This window comes from Leucopleurus acutus (assembly GCF_964270905.1).
Source record: "Leucopleurus acutus genome assembly, chromosome: 9".
Lineage (NCBI taxonomy): Eukaryota > Metazoa > Chordata > Mammalia > Artiodactyla > Delphinidae > Leucopleurus > Leucopleurus acutus.
The window spans coordinates 52016638-52033233 of record NC_139144.1 but is presented as its reverse complement, the minus strand read 5'-3'; positions in this window follow the sequence as shown (position 1 = coordinate 52033233).

The following is a 16596-nucleotide window of genomic DNA, read 5'->3' as shown; positions in this document are numbered from 1 at the left end:
GGACAGCATCATCTAAAACATATATCTACAGAATGATGGAGGCATATTTAAATCAATGGGATTTCTCAGGTTTTTACCATTACTGGAATTGTGGTGTGCGATAGTAAAAAGAAGGTTTGGGATTCACATAAAATTGTGGGTGACGGGTAACCAAGAGAAGTTTTGGGATGTGAATAGAGCTAGGCTCAAGCCCCAACTCTATTACTTAACTAAATGGGCTGCTTTAGCTTATGTTTTCATCTGAGTTATAGTTTTCTCTTCCGTAAAATGAGGATCATAATTATAAAATAGATAGCAGTTACTGACTGCTGTTTATCCTGTATCATGCTTGGCACTTTTCCTACTTTATGTTAAATCCATGAAATAATCCTTTAAGATATAAATAATTCCTTCTTTAAAGGAAACTGAGGCTAAGAGAGGCCAAACAATACTATTAAGCAGTACATCCTGTTGCATCCTTTAAAGTATGCACTGCCTCAGGGAGTGTTGGGTGGGGATCAAACGAGACACTAAATGTGAAAGTACTTCCTAGATGATGTGTGCTCTACTCAACCAAAGCTTATGTGTTTTGTATATTAAGAGTGCTATACCATAAAAATGTATTTATTCACTGATACGAATTTCTTTCAAGTATAACCTGCTTCCTTGAAAATTCTTTAAAAACTATAAAGTGGTACTTACTAGAATAAGGGTTAATCTTGGGAAATTTTGCAGTTTGCTTTCTGTACCACTCCTCATTTCCTAGCAGCATTCTATTTCTTTTTATTAGGAGAGCCTTGATTTTTAAATTTTATGAATAAGTACAACTCCTCTGTCATTTGTCCCCAATGTGAGGTAAGGGGCATAGGGTTGACAAATTCATAATTTTTAAGTAAAGAGTATTTTTAACAACCTCTCATAAGTTATCATCATTAGATAAAAAGAATGGATATTTTTGCTCCAGAAAGGGAAGAATATATCTCAGAACAAAGTGCAGTGCTTTAAAGTGAATACACTTAGTGGTAGGACAAACTCTTGATATTTTAATTTTGGGGCCAGACAGTGAAATCTCATCATGGATCCGCATGGGTCATCAGATGAGATTTGAGAACTACTATTTTAAAGGCCATGTGGGACCCTGAAAAATCATGACTGAGCAGCAAACAGACCTGGGTGAGAAAGCATGTTCTGCTTTTTGTGGCACAGGACAGCGTGCTACTACCGTGGGTTCTGTAGTTAGGCTGTTTACGTTTAAATCCTGCCTCTGCTTCTAGTTACATCATCTTTCTTTAAGTCTCTAAGCTTCACCGTTCCCTGGAGGTAAAATGAGTATAACAATAATGCTTGTAATTATTATGAGAATTAAATGGGATAATTCATTTAAGAACCAACATAATAAGCCCTCAAAAATGTTAGTTTTTAAATTAATTTATTATGAACATATTATTATTAATAACTTGTTCTTATTTCTTCTTATTATTCATTTATTTAGCTTCTTTGATTTTCAGGTTTCCCATCTGTAAAATGGAAATAAAAACAGCTAGCTTGCAGGGAGCTGTGCTCATTTGAGCTGAGCTGAGCTCATTTGCTGTGGAGCCTAAATGAGATAATGTGTATTTGTACATAGAATGACACTGATCAGAAGCCTATGATGTGGTAGTCATTATTATTTTTTGTGACATTTCCCCTCCGTACTCCCCTAGTGCATTCACAGTCGGCAGATGGCCCTTGGCTTCTCCAAACCCCTCTTTGGTGTAGTACTTTAAAGTCTGTCCCAGCCAATCCCTCTATCATGTGCCTAAAAACCTATCTGTTCCATCTATTTGTCCCTTAAGGTCCTGAATGCACCTGAAAGCAAACTGCCTTGGGAAAGTTTTGAATGTTATTTAAACAAGCACACTGAGAAATCGTAAAAGCAAAACACATTCATGATTACCTGAAAACACATTCAGCAATACCTATTTTGGAGCTCAGCTTAAAAGTATTGTGAAGAGGGAAGAAAAAAAGACAGAGACTTTAAAAAAAAAAAATCTCCAGCTTGGAAACGAGTAATGGTAAGACCAGACCAGCTTGTTTTCTCTCCTAAGTCTCTATTTTCATGTCCATCAGCCTGGATAACTCAGGGAGTCCACCCAAGGTGCCATCTATCGCTCACATTTCTGCCGGCTAGTTACCATGGGGGTTATGTCTGGATCCCAACCCCTTCTTTTCTTTAATGTGGGGTGGAGTCTGGCAGCTGAAGATTCTGGACAGTGATGACATCAACAGGAGGAATAAATTCAGTGTATATTGCTATGATCTGGACTTCTTGATGAAAAATGTCCTATTTTCTTTCTAATATATACCTCTCTATTCAAATCTAAAATTGTCCAATGCACCATGATATGGAACTAGAATAGCTATTCTCTCCTGTTCCCCCAAAACATCTGACTGAGGGGATAAGGGGAAATATCTATGTGATACTGGAGAAGTTATATCTCTTTTATTTCTTTATCTGTATGATGAAGGAGTTGGATTAGGACCTCTAAGATCTGCTCTAATTATCCCTAAGAACATGTGTGCTAAGGAGTGGGGAAAAGGTAGAAGTTTGTTTTAGAAGACTTACAAGTGACTGAGAAGAAGAGGGAGCATGATAGGGAGGTATTATGTTTGTCTGAAAATTCATCAAACACACAAGTAGATCATGGACTAACTTAAACGAACATAACTGGGACTTAAGAATCTGAATGAGGTCTGGGAATGGGCACATATATGTAAAATTGATGGTGAGAGACAACTTTTATTGACAAAACCTGGTGTTATTAAAACTTGGGGTTTTCTTCTAAATCATTTAGCTGGGTATTTAAATAAATATGAAGAAGGGCCCAAATGTATTGTCCTTGTTATGCTAAGAGGTGTTACAGACTGGAAATAGAAAACAAAAGGGGGTTTGGAAAAATCTGACTGTTAAATCAACAGAGAAGTATCAAAGAAAGTTCTTTCTCACCTTTCCAGGTCCCACATGCTATCGCCAGAGTCAGTCTGCTCTGAAGCATAACCTTCCTTAGTTTGTAAACCAGACTGTTCTTTGGCTTTCTTGCAGAGAAAAATTTAGGCTGGGTCTAAATGAATTCTATAAGGCAATATTTATGAAACTTTGGGCTTCTGCTAAATTGATTAGACTAATTTATCTATCTGAAGGTTACCTAAACAGAATAGAATGATAAGCATTCCTCTTCTGCTAGAGACAACTGATCAATCTTCAAAAGCATTCAAGATAAGTTTCTGTGTTAAAAATCAAGTGATTTCTTTTCTGTCCTAAGAGGATATTTTGTATTATTGAGGGTTATAGAAATATTATTCTGTAATATTTTGAGATTGATAAAGGGCAAAGACCATCCAGAGCCCTTTTCTTCTTGAGTACTTAGAATGTAGCATCATATCAAATTGACAGAAGAAATGTTAAGAGTAGATTTTCTTTTTCAACTAGATTGAAATAAAATAAAACCGCTTTTCCTTGTGCTGTATACATATTTTTTTTCTCCATGAATTTGATTACACTTTATACAACTTTGGAGGATAAAACCTTCTTACTTTCTGGTGTATTCATTTCCCTTGCCTCTAAAATGATAACCTACTGCTGGAAAAATGACCTGATTCACAGGGAAATTGGATAATCTAATGTAAAGCCTAACTGATTCTAGATCAATATTCTGTGAAATAGCCCTGAAACACATGTTTTCCATTCTTTCTTTCATTATTCTTAAAATGAGCCATAACAGTGGAGGGAAAAAAAGCTTCAGACTCAAATACATCACACAAGAGGATGCATGAAAAATTTAAAACCAGTAAATAAAAGAGTTAAAATTCATATTAGAAAGGAAAATAACTTCAGATTATGGTAAATAAGTTAAAAACATATCCGAGGTGGTAAATGAAAATCACTTGCAAAAGGCTGAGCAGCTTGAACATGGAAGTACACACAGATTTTCCTTTGGGTATCGGAAGGCCCCCATCCCCTGCCCCACACCCCTGCAGAAGTACACAGAGTGCCAATGCAGTCACCTCATAGGGAAATAAGACCATTTAGAACACATGGAAAAGAGTCGCCATGCTCCAAAATAGATCTTGGAAAGTTTATCATCTCCAAGTGAGTGAGTAGGAAACTTGACCATTTTTAGGCTAATTAAAATGCAGTGTATTTGTACTTGCCATTTTTAGAGCACTTTTTTTTCCTCCACCTAGTTAAAACCATATATATCATGGGTTTCTGACTAACTTTCATGTAAGTAATCAAGATATAGTTTTGAAATTCTATTTAAAACCATGTTTTGTGAAGAGCTGTGTTTTGCTTTTTTTTTTTTAGTAGAAATTGAACTTTTACAATAATAAAACAGATTAAGTTTTTGCATTTGACTCTGCTTTTTATGAATGAGATGTCAACTTGGCAAAGTGCAATTTCCCCTTCTTGTAAACCACAGGGCAGAGTGGAATACTATCAGCAGGGGTGCAGCCTTTGACAGCTGTAAAGATTAAGATTCAGAACAGACAAGGAAAACCACTATTTAATTTCTTTAATTTTCTAAGAAAAAGAGAGAAATCCATGGACCCGCTGTTGGAAAAAATGCAAAAGTGAAAGACATTTTACATCATTTATTTATTCATGTATTAAGTTTATTTTATTGAAGTATAGTTGTTTTACAATGTTGTGTTGACATTTTACATCATGATAACATAACTTTGGCTGTTAACCTTTTAACATAAATGTACGAGAAGCACATTTCTCTTTTAGGATTTACTTACTCTCTGGAGCCACACCTCCTTGGTTTCATTTCCAAATCTGTCCTGGGTTGGCTGTGCATGCTTCCATAAGTCACTTACCTCTCTGTGCTTCAGTTTCCTCATTGTGCAAAGGGGATAACTGTACCTACCTGAGAGTGTCGCTGTGAAGATTAAATATATTAATATCTATAAAAGGCTTAGAACATTATTGGCTCAAAGTAAGTGCTATGTAAGTGTCAGATAATACTATCATTATTGAAATATTTCAATAAATCTATTTTATATCCAAGTTTTTGGAAAGTTTTTAATACATATTTTCTTGAATACTAAAAATTATACTTTGCTGTGAATCAGATATGTGAAAGCTGCATCTAAGTGGAGATTCGAAGATGACCAAAAAGGCCCACCTGCCCCAAGCCACACTTGCCTCAGTACTTAAATTTCCTGATATTATCTTAAATTTCAGAAAAGGCAGATTTCCCAAAGATTTTCAGCAGGATATTAAGAATTGGTATATCACAAAAGGGTCTTGTGGCTATGTAAACCGAGAAATGCTGTGAGGACAAGATTAAATGAATATATACCTTCGTTTGTTAAATAGATATTAATCAAGTGCTGGAAATGAAGAGTCAACAGGACAGACCTAATGGGCTTTATATTCTAATGCATGTGACAGGAAAGAAACAGAAAAAAAAATAAAATGATTACAAACTGTACTATTAGGAAGGAAATATTCAAGGAGCTGAGAGAAAGAGAGAGATTAACAGGGCAACACATACTTTAGGAAGTGTGATTGACTGTAGCGGACCTCTTTGAGGTAGTGACAATTTAAGCTAAGGTCTGACGTAAGAGAAGCAGCTAGACATGTGAAAATGAGTGGAAGAGCATCCCAGATGGAAGGAAGAGCTCCTGTGAAGGGAGTGCGGAGGCAAAACACAAGATGTGCTCCAGCGAATGGATCGAGATCAGTGCGGTGGTCTGAATGGTCCAGGTATAGATGGCACAGGAGCAATAAGGCCGTGACGGCTAGGGCACAGAGGACCAGGAGGCCATGGCGAAGAGTGTGGGAGCGTGGGTGCAGGTGTGGTTGAAAGCCCTTAAATGGTTGTGAACAGAGGGGAACCCTGCTCTGATTTACATTTTAGGAATTTATTTTGGGTGCTGAGCAGAGAATGTGTAGGGGAGGGGTGCAAGGGCTAGTGAGCAGGCCAGCCAGGAGGCCACTGGAGGGGTCCTAGCAAGGGATGGCAGTGATTGGGCTACATTGCCTGTGGTGGATATGCAGCAAAATGGACTTCACAGCTTTTAATATGCTTACGTGTAGGACAGAGCTTCAAGTTTGGTAATAAAGACCCAACTTGATTTGGTCAAATAACACACATCAGGAAATACCAGGTTCAAGAATTACCTCCTGAATCATTGATAATGCAATTTTTTTTTTCTTGAAGAGAGTAAAGGTTTATTCTACTACTATATTATCTGCAGACAGCAGGGTTTGTAGGAATAGGGTAAAAGAAAAGCAATTGATTTGGGGCAGGGGCAAAAGGGAGTTGATGGGGAGATTGTGGAAAGACTCAAGCAGTGGGGCTTTTTCTTAGGAGAGCAGGCTTTCTAGAATAAAGGGGAATACTATGCGTAGTAGGTGCTTGGGAAACTAAGAGAAGGGAGGTGGCTCCAGAGACAGGCTCGGCCTCTTATGCAATGTAGTCCAGGGCCATTATGTGTTTGACTCTCCCTGTGGTCATCTGTAAGTACATTCGGGCAAATATTTGTCTGCAAATGCCCACAACTCCCTGCAACTTTGCAGACTCTTCAGGGAGAGCACTGGACTTGGAGTCAGAAGGCTGGAGTTTTCATGGCAGCACTGTCACCTACTGGTGGGGAAATGTGTCATCTCTGCCTCAGTCTGCTCTTTAATAAAAGCATTCGACTCCAGATCAAAAATAAGGATAAAATATTAGTTACCGAGAAAATGTATGGCATGCCTCAAATACTAGGAATGCCTCTTTAACAAATTAAAATGCAGCTCAATGAGACAACTTCCAGTGCTGATATTTGCTGACTCCAACTTGCTACTACTCAAATATGCCCGGATTATTAACATTTTAGTAGCTAAGAAGAAATGCCAAGTTTCTCATTGACTTTCTATTCACTCAAATGATATATCTAAATTGCAAGAATATACATTTTCCTCATTGGATGCAATAAAATTATTTTCATTTTGAGTGGGAAAAAAGCAACCCAGTAAATTCTTGTTTTTCCTGAATTGGCCCTCGAGCAGCAATGATCGCTCACCACTTTGCTGGGATTTTGCTTTAATGCCATCTTTGCAGTCTATAGGATGTTAGGAATGAAAAAGTGTTCTAATATTGTCCTGACCTTTTAGCCCTGTAGTGGGCCCAGGGAATGAGGTGCTAAAGCAATCTGCATTATTTTGCTCTCTGTGCCATGAACTTCTTTGAATCTTGGGCTAAAGAGACCCCATCTCAATGTCCGTAAACGCCAACATTTTCTACAGCCTCACGCTTTCAAGAATTCTGTCTGTCAGACTTAAGGTTAGCAACAAATAATTATGCTGACGTTTGGGTTAACTAATGTATGAGTCGAGTCAATTTGAAATTTAAATTTGGCACCAGAGCACTTAGTCTGTCCTTTCTTCTCTTGTTGCCCAAGTTGACTTTATGAAAACACGAGAGGAAATTTCCTAAAACGGCAGAGCTTTCCTTTAAAAATTATTATTATCAAAGTGATAATTTTTTCCTAGTCTAGTCCTGGGATAAGTGCTGTTACTTCTGGGCTCCAGGAAAGGATAAATATAGCTTTCATAGTTGGCTGACACCAAATTCACATTTGTTTACAATAAACTCATTTGTTTAGTTAATAGAAATAGATTTGGGTCAGACATGAAAGCCTAAAATCCTAGAAGAACTATGTCACATGTCACGTTTTCACTGCTGTGGAGGAAATTCCTGCTTATGTATGTAGCTACCTAGAATGTCCACTTGACATAATTGCATGAACCTGGAGTATTGCAAGCTATTCGAAATTGCTGGGCTTTGGTTACGGGGAGACCCACTGTTCCTGCAGCCCCAGTGGGTGGGAAAGCTGAGCTTAACACCTCTGGAGAGACTGACTTAAATGTCCATGGAGAGGGGCTCCTGATTCCGTCCGTCATTAAAGGCTCTGATCATTCAAGACAATTAATATACACAATTATAATAGAAAGATTTCTAAGTCATCATCAAAATGTCATTTGACTGCAGTCGTGGAATAAGCCTAATCTTTTGGCATTAGGCAAACAGGTTTGAGTTCCAGCTCTGCCGCTTCCGAGATACGTGAACCTTGGTGAGCCGCGTCGGCTTTCTGCATCTCTGCTTCCTCACCTATGGAATGGGATTGATAATGTTCCACAGGACTGTCATGAAAAGTGACTGCACATCACTGTATCTAGCACAGTAGGCGTTCAATGAGTTGCAGCTGTTTTGTTATTCTTTTATTTATATTCCTAAAGTCTAAAAGGTATTAACTTGCTGTTGATCAGTTATTCAAACAATTTAGAATTAACCGCTTCCAGGACTCCGGTCCATAGTGGGAATATGATAAGGAAAGTCCTGTTTTTTTCCTTCCTACAGAAAATAAATACCACTTAAGTAGCTTCAGCTTAGTGCAAGAGGCAGGGGAGAAGTAGAGGTATATACTTTGTGATTAAGAAAGTGTAAAGAGGCCAGTGGGAAACGGTTCTGCATGCCTAAACAAAATGCTATGTTCTGAATATATAAGCTCTGCTTTAAATGCTGGATAAAAAAAACAGAGTTGGCTCTTCAAGTCAACACTGACTCAATCCGGAAACAAGAGTGTGGGTGTAAGAAGGTTCAAGATGTGAATGGATTATTGATTTGAGAGAGAAGGGGCTAAAATCTCTGGAGCAATATCGAGCTGATACCATAAAGGAGGAAAACTCTAAGCCTCAATGTGACAAAAATAATTTCAGGGAAAAAAAAGCGCCATATTTATGACCACGTTTAGGTAAATTTAACCCATTTCACAAAGAGAAGAGAAGGTCTCTTATGTGTGCTGGATATGGGATTAATATGTGACTCTGTCCTTTTTAATCTAGGAGGGAAATAAGAAAAAAACAGATATCCACACAGAAAAGGGAGAATAAAATGCCATAAGACAAATATAAAATGGTATAATTTGTGATCCAAAATTGGTGTAGTCACCTGTGCAACTTTTGAGTACACAAATATTCTGGGAAACATTTGGATGCTGAAAGACTGGGATTTCTAGATTGTAATCCCTGAGGAAGGGGATTATGAAACTCATATTCTTCCCAATACACTAATATAATAAAGAGATTAAGAGTTTATTTAAATGAATGAATGACAAAAGGGAAGAATACTTTATACATACAGAGCACATATACACAAGTGTGCATGCATGGTACCTCTAGAAGCCCTAAGGAAATAGATAATAGGATGTGATATTACACCTTGCTTGGGAGTGGGGGAATTGGCCACATGCAAGACTAAAAAAAGGAAGCAGCATTTAAGTTAAACTAGAGGGGACTGTAGGAATTCAAAAAGGGGAGATAAAGTAAGGAGTGCATATCAAACTGAAATTATTGTAAACTCAGGGCTTCCATTTCCTCATTTCTTGCTCTTAGTTAAATCCTGCTGCGATCTCTCCATCCTTACCCCATTTGATTTGCTTACAACATTCTGTTTGGGTGCCCACTTTCTCCTCCCTGGCTTCCATAATACAGCTCTCGTGTTTTTCCTTTCATCTAGCCTTCCATCTCAGTCTTTTATGAAGGCTCATTTTCTGCTGTCCCTTAAAAAAAAAATTGGTTTTCCTGAAGGTTCCATCTTAGATGTTTTTCTTTTTAATTGTCTGCCTGGTTTTTTTTTCCTTCATTTTTCTTTTTTTCTTCTCTGTAGGTTATATCCTCCATTCCCATTCCACCAGCTGAAATAGATATACTTATGTCTCCCAAATCTATACCTCTAGTACAGAATTCTCTATTCATTTATGGCTGTGTTGGGTCTTTGTTGCTGCGTGCAGGCTTTCTCTAGTGGCGAGCGGGGGCTACCCTTAGTTGAGGTGTGCGGGCCTCTCATTGCAGTGGCTTCTCTTGTTGAGGAGCATGGGCTCTAGATGCACGGGCTTCAGTAGCTGTGGCTTGCAAGCTCTAGAGCACAGGCTCAGTAGTTGTAGCGCACGAGCTTAGTTGCTCCGTGGCATGTGGGATCTTCCCAGACCAGGGCTTGAATCCGTGTCCCCTGCATTAGCAGGTGGATTCTTAACCACTGCGCCACCAGGGAAGCCCCAGAATTCTCTCTTGAGACGCAAATTTCAGTATCTACTTCTACTGGACATTGCCACCTGTTTAAGCCAAATGCGTCACATTCCAAATTAAACTCTTTATCTTCCGTCCCTGAAATATTACTTGTTCTATGTGAATGACATCCATCTCTCCTATTATCTGTGAAAGAAACTTGGAATTGATCACGCAATCGTCCACTTCCCTCATTTATCCCACTTCAAATTTCTATCATTCACCAACTACCCCTACATACCCCTATAATCTCCTGTTTTGATTTTTCTTTTTCCTTTTCTATCTCCACCAAGGTCACTAATTGTTTCTCCTCTCTGTTACTGCAATAAAGTATTTTGGTTGGTCCTGGCGAGGTCAGCAAGGTACAGGTCACAGAGAGGCTTCCGTGCTGGCCGGCTGTGCTAAAGAGTTTGCATGTCATCATGAGGACAATGGGGGTCCTTGAAAGAGTTAAAATAGGGGACTTTTAATCAGATCCGCCATTCTGGTAGATCAGTCTGGTTGAAAGATAGGAAGTATATTAGAATGAAAGGTGGATGGATACAAATTAAAAGGAAGCCTCATTGCTCTAATACGGGGCTGGCTCGGCAAGACTATATCTCATTGGTGCTGTCTGCTTCTGTGCCTTCGGCTCCATGCTGTTGCCCTGCGTCGTATGGTACCTCCAGGTACCTCTGGATACCTGAGGCTTCCCTCAAATCACCATGTTGTTTCAAGCCTCCAGGGCTTTTTTAGAGTCTGGTATCCTGCCTCTGACACAACTCATCTCTTCCCCTCCTTATCTGGTTCATTCTGTTTTGTCATTTAAATGCTGAATCATGTCCCCTTTAGGGTCACCTCCCTCAGAAAGCTTCCTTGATGTCCAGCTCGGTGCTGTTCCTCCCTGCTTCCAAAGCGCTCATGGCATTTCTCTACTGGAGTACTTACCACACGGGTTTGTAATTGTCTGTTGGTTTGTCTGTCTCCTCCCGTGCCCATGAAGCCAGGAACTAGGCTTTGCCACAATATGCTCTGACTCGGATGCAACAGGCATTTAGTAAATATTTACTGAGTTTTTAAATATGAACGAAACTATAAGGATGATAATTTGTTAGATGTGTTACCGGGGAATGATGAATACATTCTGAGGGACAGAGGAAGGTAAGATTTGAAATGCCAAATTCTGAACTACCAGATAAATAAAAGGCAGGGTCTGGGAATGGAGCTGCAGAAAGAAATCAAAACCAAAGCAAAGCAGCTCTGCAACTGAACCACTGATGTAAAGAGTTCTCCCCCAACATACCCCAATTCTGAGGCAATGGAATATAAACAAGTTGTTGGCATAAGGGCTGAAAATGAAGGATGGACTGGAGTCAATTTTTGTGGCATCACTATGGCTTCAGAACTGGAATTAGGGAGCTGTTGCGGTTTTCTACTGGACTTGGATAGGAAAGATAAAATGAGATTACATCATGAAACCTCTTCAATGCTAGGCTGACGAGTGGGGCAACCACTGAATAATTATGAGTTGAGAGTGACAAAATGGGAGCTTAGAAAACAAGTCTGACGGTGTTGTGTAACACTGAATGCATCACAGAGAGACTAAATGTGGCTAAATATTAGGAGAATATTTAAGCATTTTGTTAAAGGTAATGCAAGCTTAAACGAGAGGGGTGGCAGTGAAACTAGGAAGAATAAAATGCAGCATCCATGGGAAAAATTGGGAGTAGCCTTGAGACTTAATAACAGAGAAAAAAGATATACATTTTCAAATAGAAATTTTAATGAAATAGAATGGTTACATATTGATTACAAAAGCAGAAAATATTTCATGGAGCCAGGTACTTAATTTCTTTGAGAAATAGCTCCTTGGGTTTAGCGTATTTGTGTTATTCCTTTACAAAGAATACCAATTCATACGCTACTTTTAATAAAGAGTGGCTTTTCATTTGAACAAAGACATAATCTTATACCTCAGGTATCCAGAGGTACCCTGGGGTATCGTGCAGTACAGGTCAGTGGCATGCAGCCGCAGGCACAGTGGGAGAAGTACAGCCAGCTCCAATGTCTGGCCCAGCCGGCCCGTATTAGAGACCTTTAACTGTACGCTTTGAGCCACTCTTCCTACCCTAAAATATTTTTCTTAACAAAAAAAACCTAAACTAAACTACACTCCAATCAGACAACACACTTTTTGGAAAAACAATTCAAGAAAATTTCACTTATGAATATTGAGGAATAGATTCTGATGACATTTTCTATCAATTCTTCCCCTCTCAATTCTTCACTTCTAAAATAAATATTTAAAGACCTAAAACCTTTCCATATTACCAGTTTTCTAAACTCATAAAGTGAAGCCAGAAACATATGTTAATATTACTTTCTGTGTTTTGATAGAATTGAAAACAAGTTAATACCATGGTGACAACACAAAATATTATCACTTGGTTTGATTTTGTAATACTCATATAGACCTCTGGAAGATCATACTAACATTGAAAAGCACATAGTTGTCACACAAAATAACGCTTTTAATTATAATTGATATTGAATAAAATCTCATAACTGAGTGGAATATTACTTATGTATTGGTGATTCTCTATTGACCAATTCCTTGAGGATAGGAACACATCTTATTTGTCTATGTATCTTCAGGCTTAATGCAATGCTTGGCATATCACAAATAATCAAAAATATTTTTTGAATAAATGACATTTAAAAAATATAACACTTACATAGAACCTACTCTGCACCAGGAACCTACCCAAAGTGATTTACAATTATTAATTCATTAATTCTCATTAGAAAAACCCCATTTTATAAAGGAAATTAAGACATTCAGAGGTTAGATTACTTGCCCAAAACCATACAGCTTCTTAGAAGGTTATAGAGTCGGGCATGAAACCCAAGCAGAGCCGTGTCAGAATCAAGCCGTACTCTTAATCAATACTGTTTTGTGAAAAATGCAGTCTTTAAATTAAATATGTATGTGTGTATATATATATATATATATAATGTATGTATATAAAACATATTTTATTAGAGCATTGAACTTAGAATAAGAAGACCAGGGTTCAAATACATATTAGATTTACTCAATTTGCAGCTTTGAGCAAATTCATTAACCTAATGGGTCCTTAATTTCCTCATATGTAAAATCAGAATAAAAGCTAGTACCTCACAAGGCTACTGTAAGCTTTAAAGAAACTAATTTACGTGAGAATTCTAGAACATAGTCAGCACCCAGGATATGTTATCTGGTGTGCCGAGGAGCATAGTTGTATTTTCTTCTTCTCTCCCTTGAAAAGGGTATATATTTGCACATTACACGTCATGTAGGTATTAGTAAAATGAGACCAAATTCTGTGTTTCATAAAACATTGTTTTCAACAGCTCTTAAAACTAGATTTAATTTACTAAACCATTTTCTGGACAGTCAGATAAGCTTCAAACTCAATAGCTTGTTTTTTAGAAAAAAAAAAAAATGTTTTTACCAGAAACTGTTATGGTTTAAACATCTACCATCAAGGAAAAATAAATCTCTTTCTTCTAATTGGGATATCAAGTTATAAATATTAAAAAAAATTAGACCGACAATAGAACATATGGTATTTATGTTCCAACACCCTCCAACATTAACTGACTCTACCAAACCTGACAGGAATCACCTCGGTCAGTGGTTCCCAACATGGCTGCACATTACAATCATATAAAAAAGCATCAAAATGTAAACCCCTTCGTCAGATAACCTGATTTAATTGGTTTGGGGTAGGGTCTGGGTATCCTTTTTTTTTTTTTAAAGCTCTCCCATTGATTCTAATTTGTAGCCCGAGTTGAGACCACTGGTTTAGGTTATCATTGAAAATATCACCAGTCTCTTATTTCCATTTCATTTTTACTCTAATAAAAACCAACAGTAGACAATATCTTCATTCATGTCAACATTGAAAGAATCTGAGAAGTTCACCAAGCACAGAGTTTTCTTCAACTCCAAGCATCATGAAACAGTACAACTCTAAGATTATTTATGTGTTCCTATGAATAAGTTATAATAAGAATTTCATGTTTACTATATTGGGTATGTTTCTGTGGTCAATAAATAATCTTAGAGTATTTGACAATGACTTACTATTATTCTTGTGGCTATAGTTTCTGAAATTAACTGTAGATTAGAGGCATGGAAACAAAGCAAACCCCGGCTGATGGAGGTTTTGAGCTATGTTAAAATATTGAGTAGAAATGAGTGCCCACTGAGAATATTGACAAACTGCAAAGATGTTTTGCAAATCTAATCACCTTAGATCCTCTCATAATGCTAGTGTAGAAAACCAGCAATTTTGACTTTTTAAAGCTGGGCTGCAACTGGTCACATAGTAGGCTAGCAATATACTATTACAAATGATACTTTATAAATCCCACAACACTAAAAGCATTCTTACTTTGTCTCTAAGGGTAAGTCACGGTTGCCCGAATGTATGAACTATTTGCATTTAAGACACACTCAAACTTGGACACTCTGCTATTTAAAGATTAGTTTCAGAAACCACATGGTCACGCTTTGGTTTATTTTGAACATTTCACTTTCAATCACCCAATAATTTTAACAAATAGCCTTGAACAGATGCTTTGGTTCAGGTTAACTATGGCCGTCAGGGTCTCCTGAAGATCGGCAGTAGAACCCTACCTTCTAGTCTTGCATGTACTATGTAATATTAGGTTCAAGCTTTCATACAGAGCTTTTCTTAAGTAGATCTGCAAAATAAAGCCTGAATAATGGGTTAAAAAAATCTAATTGGACTGTTGATTTTTTACTTTGAATGGATTTCCTTGGACCTCAAGGAAAATGAATGTTTTGGGAAGAAGAACTAATATGTTAGAGCTTTTCTTGATGTCTTTCACCCAGGCTTGGAAAGAACATCATGAAAAAAGAGTACCCTTTTGGAAACTATGCACACAACATGTTTTTCCTAATAGGTGTGAAGAATGGCTGCTATGCATAAATGATTGTTGGAAAATAATTCTCTGTAAAACATGACTTAACAAGCAACTCCATTCACACTGTATTCATTTCCAATATCAAGAACAACAATGACACATCACATAGACACCGATATTATCTGTTTGTTAGTTAATAAACACCTTTTGGAAAAAATCCACAACTTTCAGCCCCGTAATTTCCATACCCAGTAAGTTGGAGAATAAAACTTTTGTGGGAACATTGATATTAACAGCATAGTAAAACTCACACAAAATCCCAGGACTCTTCAGTATGAAACCCTAAGTTTTAGCACCCTCCCAGGACAATTAGCTTTCCTATAATCAAGGGTAAGGTGAGGCGACCGCGACTAAGCTGACCCTAATCAGAACCTCAAACATTACAATCAAACTGCAGTTTTGCAATCAAAAAACAAGATATCTGGTGCATCTCCACTGTTAACCATCCCGGAGAACATCCCAAAGCTTTAAGTCCCACTCATTCCGAGACCCTCCTTACCTGGAGTAATCTCACTGGGCTGCCCGACATGGCTCAGTAGAAGCGAAGGGCATTCGCAGGTGGTGGCTCCAAAGACTCAGGAACTCAGGCTCCAGTGCGCATCTCCTGAGTAGGAGATGGCAGCCGCTGGGTGAGGTGCGGAGTGTGCGCACCTCTCCAACCCAGGAAGGTCCGCGAGCGGCGCGGCGCAGCCCACCCAGTGTCTGGGGGGCTAGCCGTTCTAGTGGAGAGAAAACTCCGTTAGTCCGGAGCGTTCCTTCTCCTGCCCCCCTCCTGATTTCCTGACACTTTAATTCTGCCTTAAGTGATAGTTTATACCTAACCCCAGCTTGTGTTATAAGCTAAAAGGCATCTGCTTTATCCCCATGCTTGATTCCAACCTCCCCAAAGTCCAGGAGGCTCACCTTCCCGGCGCCTTCCTTCCCAGCTGTGCGCTGTGCGCAAACTTCTCCCGACTTAAGTCTTATCCTCGTCCGCTCCCCCGCCCTACCCCGCCCGCATCCACACCCCCCTCTCCACCCCCCAGGCAGCAGAGGAGGTGGCAGCGGAATTGATGAGCGCCAGCCCCCCGCCCCCGTCAGCCCGCTCCTGTCCCTGGAGAGGGAGGGGAAGCAGGAGAGCTCTGAGCGCCTCCGCACCAGCCCCTCTCGCCCTGTACCGCGAGTGGGGCTGCGCCCGCCGCGGCTGCCTTGCTCGAGTGCCGGCTGGGGCTCACCCCACGAGCCCCCGAGAGTAAAACGCAGCGTAAACACGGGAAGCAGGAGAGGGACCCGTTAGACTTTGGGGAGGGGGAGAATGGGTGGGGAGACCCAACAGTCTGGGCTGGGGGATTTGTCCGTCCCCGGAGATAGCTTTCTGGGAACCTTGTCCCCCTCCCCAGAGGATGCAAATTCCGGAGGGGTGAGTTTCCCAAAGAACCTACCCCTAGAGATCGTGCCACCCTGGCGCCTTCAGCCACTGCTCGGGGGACAGCACCACCTGGGAGCCTGTGGAGAGACGGTCCCTAGTGGGCGCGGTGGTGAAAGTGGGATAGAGATGGGTGGGA